General features: G+C 39.6%; 1 pseudogene; it reads left to right on the top strand.

Moving 5' to 3' along the window:
• The first annotated feature begins 306 nt into the window (after positions 1-306).
• On the top strand, positions 307-7,075 carry LOC105546256 (annotated as a pseudogene).
• The last annotated feature ends 1,185 nt before the right edge of the window (positions 7,076-8,260 follow it).

Raw genomic sequence — 8,260 nt, 5'->3', positions numbered from 1 at the left:
TCTATCACCTTCTTGCTTTGCATTATGTAGGGAAAAGAAGAAGCCAGCATTGCCTCTCCTCTGACCTGCTCAAAAACTACCCTAAGCCACTGCAGCACAAAACTGGCTGTATCTCTGTACCGAAAAAAAAAAAAAAAAAAAGGCTTCAGTGGTTACTATTGACAACCCCATCAGAGGTCACATTAGTGGCCTACATGACTTTATAGCTCTGACTGCTAACCAGGAGATTGAATGGATTGACTAGCTCCTGGTTTCAAGTCTGGGAAGAACCCATTACATACATCAATGACCTAGTAGGAGTCATTGATGGTAGGAGTCATTCCTGGTAGGAATCCCCCACCAACTCTGGATGGGCTTGACTTTATGACTGCATTCAACATTATCTACCTGTCATGGGATGAGGCACAGGTACTTTTCTAATTCAGAGCCCACTGTGACACAGAAAGGGAAAGGTAGGGAACAGAGACAAATCTTTGTTTTTAGATGCAAATATATTTGATAAAACTATAGAAAAAAAGCAAAGAAATAATTATAAAAACAGACTGTAGTTATTATAAAGGGAAAAGATAGGGTATTACGGGGCCAGGAGTGGTGGCTCATGCCTGTAGTCCCAGCACTTTGGGAGGCCAAAGCGGGTGGATCACTTGAAGTCAGGAGTTCGAGACCAGCCTGGACAACATAGTGAAATCCCGTGTCTACGAAAAATAAAAAAATGAGCCAGGCATGGTGGTGCATGCCTGTAATCCCAGCTACTCAGGAGGCTGAGGCAGGAGAATTGCTTGAACCTGGGAGGCAGAGGTTGCAGTGAGCCAAGATCGTGCCACTGTACTCCAGCCTGGGTGACAGAGTGAGACTTCATCTCGAAGGAAGGAAGGAAAGAAAGGAAGGAAGGAAGGAAGGAAGGAAGGAAGGAAGGAAGGAAGGAAGGAAGGAAATCATGGGCTCTGAGGTGCTCATAATATTCTCTTGATATATGGGTTTATATTTAACTATTTGTTCAACTGTACTGATATGTTACATACTCTTTTTTTATGTATATATTTCACAATTGAGCTGAAAATATACCACATCACTAATACTCTTCATTACACAAAGGATTATATTATTATAAGGAAAAACTAGGGTATCAATAACTCAGAGTCTCTCAAAAGAATTAGACTTCAAATGTGAGAAAGTTTTAAGTAATATTTTAATCTATGTATTCTGCTTGTATTTTTCTTTTTGTACATGCCCAGGACTGATAAATAATAAAAATTAGTATTTAAATCCATACAAATTATTTCATTTATTTACTTATTTTTTCTTTTTAGTGACAGAGACTTGCTCCATTGACCAGGTTGGAGTGCATTGGCATGATCATAAGTCACTGCAGCCTCAGATTCCTGGGCTCAAGTGATCCTCCAGCCTCAGCATCCCGAGTAGCTGAGATTATAGGAGTGTGCCACCGTGTCCAGCTAATTTTTGGTTTTTTGTTTTTTGATCCTGCTATTTTGCCCAGACTGGTCTTGAACTCCTGGCCTCAAGTGATCCTCCCACCTCGGCCTCCCAAGTGGTGGGGTTACAGAGGGGCATGAGCTACTATGTTTGGCCAAATTTCAGTAAATATGTAATAAAAATTCTAGGTCATAATAAAAAGGAAAGAAAGTTTCTTATGTATGTTGGTGTTGGCTCCCTTGACCGTCACCCTAATACTGATCCAGTTAGCCTTATATAGCCAAGATCACTGCCTCCAGCTGGCCTTAAGGCTAACCGATCCAGTTAGCCTTATATAGCCAAGATCACTGCCTCCAGCTTGCCTTGAGGGTCATTCTACATTCTCTCCTAATAGACTCTTGACCAGAAAATCTCTGCTATCCCTCTTTTTTTGTGGGAGTTGGCCACAGTTGTCTCTGAGGCTTGGAGGCACTACTTCCTCTCATGAAGCTGAAGTTTCAGGGAGCAGCAGTCACAAATACCCTTTGACCAGAAATTCCACCTCAACCAGCAGATAGAATACAAATTATTCATAAGTGAATGTGTAGAAAATTAATTAACTCCGAATATATTTAGTATGTAAGTATTATATTTGACATTCATAATATATTTAAAAATTAATCATAGGATACATTTCTGAAATCTTGCAGAAAAAACACTCCTAAATGATTTTTATGATTGCAATAGAATGCTATCACAAGCATAACCTCTTCACACACAGTGACATTGACAGAATTGCTGACATTCATTTAGCTCTTCATTTACTTAAAACAAAGAATAATTAACATATTCTAATCACTGCAAAAACCTGTTCACTGACCCAAGATAATTTAAAAGCTTTCTTACCTTCCTAATTTTAGCAAATTCCTTTAGGGGTTATTTTTTAATCCCTCCAACAATTCCTAGGTAGTTGGATGAATGAACAAATGAATCACTGTGTCAATCAACAGCTTTTATTTATGGCTCCGATAGAAGAGCAATACCCCTCATGGAGCAAATCAAACTGACAACTGACTATGGGAGACATTAAATGAGACAGCGTACCCGAAAGCACCTTAAAATGATGTTTGGAATATCATAATAATTTAAGTGAAGTTATTAGAATTTCTAGTTAAATGCACCTCTCGGTTTCTTATTGTAAAATATGTAAACGTATGGAAATTATAAAGAAATAATATTCAGAATAAAAATTCTTGCCATTAAATAACACTCCATAAAAAACCATGTTTTATGAATAAGTCCAACAGTTCTTAGAACTAATTATTATTTTAATAGATTTTCCTAGGTTTGTTTTCTGCACTTTTTTTTACATAGGTGAGCTCTTACTGTATATATGACATTCTGCCTTTATGACTTTATATCATAAAGTATACTTTCCTCATAAGCACTAAAGGGTATTTGAAACATAATTTTATGGCTCCCTAATACATTTTGTACTTCTTAATTTACAATTTGCCTATTGTCAAACAACAGTATTATTCAAGGTTTTGGGGTTTTGTTCCTTTTTTTTTAAGTATTATAACCAAAGCTATATTAAACATTTGGATGTTAATCTTTGCATTTATTATTTCTTAATATTGATTTACAGGAGTGTTATTTAAGGATGAAACTGTGCAGTGAGCATCTGTTGATTTTTCCTGACTCACTTCCATTTCCCCTTCTTTTGGTGGTAACATCTTACTTTGGAGAATCACACTGTATCTCGAGGAGCTTGGATAAAGCTGACTCCGTCCCTGCCTTCAAGGCTGGTGCAGGACCCCAGCGTGGGCAGTCAGGGCATTCTACCCTCCTCCCTGCAGTGACTGGTTTGGGACTGAATATGAGACCTAACTCAGGCAACGAGGCTCACTCTTGGGCTTTTCTAGGAACTACTGTGGAAAAGCCATTCCCTTTCATTAGGGTTGGCTATCTGATATCAGCCTGTGAAAGGAAAATAAATCTTGGGACCCTGAAATCACTAAACCAAGGGAAAAGTCAAGCTGGGAACCACAATCAGGCAAATCTGCTTCCCATTTTAATTCCTAAATAAGATAAGTACAAAGATAAAAGAGCTACATACCTCCCTCACAATTTGCCCACAAGGAAATTTCTAGTGACCTCAAAATATTTACCCTGAATCAGTTGTGTTGAATTTCACTCCATCCCAACCCCTGCATCCCCCACCACATATCTTCACAGGTGCAGGACAGAAAATCCTCCCTCTGCTCACCTGAGACAAATGCATATCTGATTGCCTCCTCTGCCCTACTGTTTATGTAAAAATACAGACTCACTGAGCCAGAATAAATTGTGTATTCAGTAAACGGCTCATCAAAGACTCAAAAGAATGCAACCTTTTGTCTCTTATCTACCTATGACCTGGCAGTCTCCCCCACCACCACCTTGGGAACATGACCCTCAGGACCTCCTTAACCTCGGCAAAATAAACTTTCTACATTGGTTGAGAGCTGTCTCCGATATTTTGGGTTCACCAGTCCAACTTTCTAGCAATCACTGAGAGAGCTTGCCTTGGTATGAAGCTAACACAGAGGAGAGGTGGAAACTAGAGATGAAAAGGGGCAGATTCGATGGGCGCGTTGGCTCATGCCTGCAATCCCAGCACTTTAGGAGGCCGAGGTGGGCGGATCACGAGGTCAGGAGATCCAGACCATCCTGGCTAACAAGGTGAAACTCCGTCTCTACTAAAAATACACAAAATTAGCCGGGTGCAGTGGCGGGCACCTGTAGTCCCATCTACTCGGGAAGCTGAGGCAGGAGAACGGCGTGAACCCAGAACGCGGAGCTTGCAGTGAGCCGAGATCGTGCCACAGCACTCCAGTGTGAGCTACAGAGAAAGACTGTCTCAAAAAAAAAAAAAAAAAAAAAAAAAAAAAAAAAAAAAAAAAAAAAAAAAAAAAAAGAAAAGAAAAGGGGCAGATTCCTAACAATATAATTTCAGTAACAGAATCTATCCTGATATAATGCACAAGAAATAATTCCCTGTTTTGCCTAAGCTGGTTTGGAGTTGAGGTTTCTATCATGTGCATCCCTCAGAGACTAGATTGATAAAGAGTGTATGTGGGTTTAAGACTGATGCTTGGCTGGGCACAGTGGCTCACGCCTGTAATCCCAGCACTTTGGGAGACCGAAGCAGGAAGATCATTGGACCCCAGGAGTTCAAGAGCAGCCTGGGCAACACAGCAAGGTCCTGACTCAAAAACATAAATAAATAAATAAATCGATAAATAAATAAGACTGATGCTTTATTGCTAAAACTTTCAAAAAATTATCATTTATAAACACGGCTGCATTGAATAAGGGTATCATCACACCCTTATCAATGTTACATATTGCTATTTTTAAATCTCTACTTACCTCTGTGAACCTATGGATTATAAAAAAAAATTATACTAATTTTATAGAAAAATTGATTTCACTTTAATCTGTATTTCTTAAATAACTAGTGGTAATGTTTTTAATGTGCTAGCCATTTTGATTTTGTTAATATATTTTGTTCATTATCTGTTATTGTTATTAATGTTGTTTCATGAAATCTGAATTAGTTTTCAACTAGGTATTTTTTAGATTTTATTTTTCGTATGTTTTACAAATATTTTTTAAACTTATTATTTGACTTCTGTGTAGGTAAGATCTATTTTTTTCTCCCCTAGTGAAATTTCTTCAATTCACACTTGAGGAGGAGAGAGCTGATAAGAAAAGGAAGTATGTTCAGTCTATATTCTTATTCAACTTAGTAGAAAATGTTAAGTTTTAGTTTATAGAACAATAAGCATGACATCTTTGAATATTCTTAGTGCTATTTTTAACAAAAGAAACATTGATATTATACATGTTCATGATAATCTAATCATTTCCCATTCCTCATATGCTTTCTAGAAGGAATTTATCAAAAGCAATAACGGAATTCTCAAAGGAAGACTGTTTAAATGATGAAAAGGCTATTAACACTATTTTTATTAAGTCTTTAAAATTACAGCAACAAGGATTATAAACCTTTATAAAAGTCAAAGATAGTGAGTGCCATCAGAATGAGAACTTAATTGAACCCTCTTAGCTCATTTTATCTAAGCTACTTATACAGCAATGAGTTATCCAAAAATACAATATTGTCTAATATATGTATGCCACACTACTCAAGAAGAGAGATGAACTATTTAATAGAAGCTATTATCATCTTTGTGGAAGTGGGTGAAATGGCTTTTCAGCAAACACTTGTGGCTTTCTTTAGAAAAAGTAGCGGCTTCAATATTTAGCTATATATTTTTTGACAAGGAGGATATAATCTTTCTTTCTTTCTCTCTCCCTCTCTCTCTCTCTCTTTCTTTCTTTTTTTTTGAGACAGAGTCTCACTGTGTCACCCAGGCTGGAGTGGGATAGTGCGATTTCGGCTCACTGCAACCTCCGCCTCCCTGGTTCAAGCAATGCTCTGGCCTCAGCCTCCCAAGTAGCTGGAATTACAGGCACCCGCCACCATGCCCAGCTAATTTTTGTATTTTTGGTAGAGACTGGGTTTCACCATGTTAGCCAGGCTGATCTCAAACTCCCAACCTCAGGTATCTTCCCGCCTCAGCCTCCCAATGTGCTGGGATTACAGGCTTGAGTCACCGCACCAGCCACTGGGATATCAGTCTTTTAAGGTCAGAGACCCGGTAGTATCCAATCCTGTGTCCCAAGTTTAGTGCAGTACCTGGACCCTTGTGGGTAGCAACAATTACTTATCTAAATGAATGAATGAGGCCAGTTGTTTCTTGGTTGTGTGGGGAAAAATAGTATGTCTATTACACTGAATTATAGTTCTGTATCATTGTGGCATCAATATTAATAATGATAATAATAATAATACAATCTAACAAGTTAACTTTTGAGTTGTTATTATGTGACAAGCAATTTCCTTACAGCAAACCCAAGGTAAATAATGTTATGTCCTCCTTTTTACAGTTGAGAAAACTAAAGAAATTGAACAACTATGAAAAAAACAAACAAACAAACAAACAAAAACCAGGAACCTTCCATAGGAGACCCCTTCCTCCTTTTTGGCTGCTTATCCAAGCGACTTGTTCAAGGCCACATTGCAATTTAACAAGACAGCCAGGATTAGAACCCAGTTTTACAGATTGTCATGTGAAAAGTTTCACTTTATAAACTCCCCGGAGCCCGAGCAGTGTGAAGAAGAAGAGACGAGAACGACCCGCTGACCCACCGAAGCCCGCGCGCCCCTGCATCCCGCACCCGGCGCCTACGTCCCGCCGCCCTCGCCGCCGCCGCCGCCGCCGCCTCCATGTCGAAGAGAAAGTCTGAAGGGGATGCTAAAGGAGATAAAGCCAAGGTGAAGGACGAACCACAGAGAAGATGCGCAAGGTTATCTGCTAAACCTGCTCCTCCAGAACCAAAGTCCAAAGTCCAAAGTCCAAGCCTGAAAAGGCCCCTGCAAAGAAGGGAGAGAAGGTATCGAGAGGGAAAAGGGGAAAAGCTGATTCTGGCAAGAAGGAGAATAACCTTGCAGAAACTGGAGATGCCAAAACAGACCAAGCACAGAAAGCTGAAGGTGCTGGAGAGGCCAAGTGAAGCGCGTGCATTTTTGATAACTGTGTACTTCTGGTAACTGTACGGTTTGAAATACTATTTTTTATCAAGCTTTATAAAAATGCAGAATTTTGTTTTCCCCTTTTTTTTTTTTTTTTAAGCTATGTCGTTAGCACACAGAACACTTCATTGTTGTTTTTGGGGGAAGGGGCTTATGTCACTAATAGAATGTCTCCGGAGCTGGACTGATGTGGGGAAAACACCTTTCCCTTCTAGTTCTGAGAGAGTTCCTCTTCGCTCCCAGGAGGAGGGATTCCCTGACTTTGACACACTTGGCCACCTTGGCACAAAAGCCTTGTGATATGGCAAAACACACTCATTTTTAGGTCCTCTTCTCCTTTTCCATCTCTCAGCATCGACTTAACTCCCTTAAGCCCAGATATCCGTTGGGACCCGACCCCTAGTCATTGGTTACCAGCGTGTCAGGCAATCTAGACTTTCCAGTAATGCCACTGAGATGGCACCTGTCAAAAGAACAGTGGTTCTGTTTCTAGATCGTGGATCTTCAGAAAAATTCTATTGTCATTTCACTTCCTGAAAGTCAGAGTCGGCTTGTGAAAAGTTGTTAACGAACTAAATGTGAAATGTCAACCCTCACCCTGTTCAGAGCATCAGATGCAGACTTCACTGGGTTTTAGAGTGGCTTTCTGATTTTTGGTAGTCCATTGAAGAAGGGAATTTGAAAGTTGTTGTATACTGTTAATGATTGTCTGTCCATGTCCTGCCTGAAATACCACGATTGTTTATGGAAAGTATCTTTAATAAAGCTGGATACGGTTTGGCTTGGAAAAAAATAAAATAAAAGAAATAAATAAAAGTAAAATTTTCCTCAATACCAAAGAAACTTTAGTGTGCTTCAAAATCACCTGCAGAGCTTTTAAAAAATACAGATCCCTGACTGCTCCCATCCCACAATTCACATTCAGTGTATCTCTAGTGGATTCCAGTCATCTGCATTTAAAATAAATTCACCAATTAAATATCATATTCTGCCAATTTTTCGACCACTATTCCAGAGTAAATGGCCTATTAAAAAGTGAGAGGGGCCGGGCGCGGTGGCTCACACCTGTAATCTTAGCACTTTGGGAGGCCACAGCGGGCAGATCACGAGGTCAGGAGATCCAGACCATCCTGGCTAACAGTGAAACCCCATCTCTACTAAAAATACACAAAATTAGCCGGGTGTGGTGGCGGGCGCCTGTAG

The sequence above is a fragment of the Mandrillus leucophaeus genome, unplaced genomic scaffold (genome assembly GCF_000951045.1).
Source record: "Mandrillus leucophaeus isolate KB7577 unplaced genomic scaffold, Mleu.le_1.0 Scaffold351, whole genome shotgun sequence".
NCBI lineage: Eukaryota > Metazoa > Chordata > Mammalia > Primates > Cercopithecidae > Mandrillus > Mandrillus leucophaeus.
This window is presented reverse-complemented; position numbering and strand designations above follow the sequence as displayed.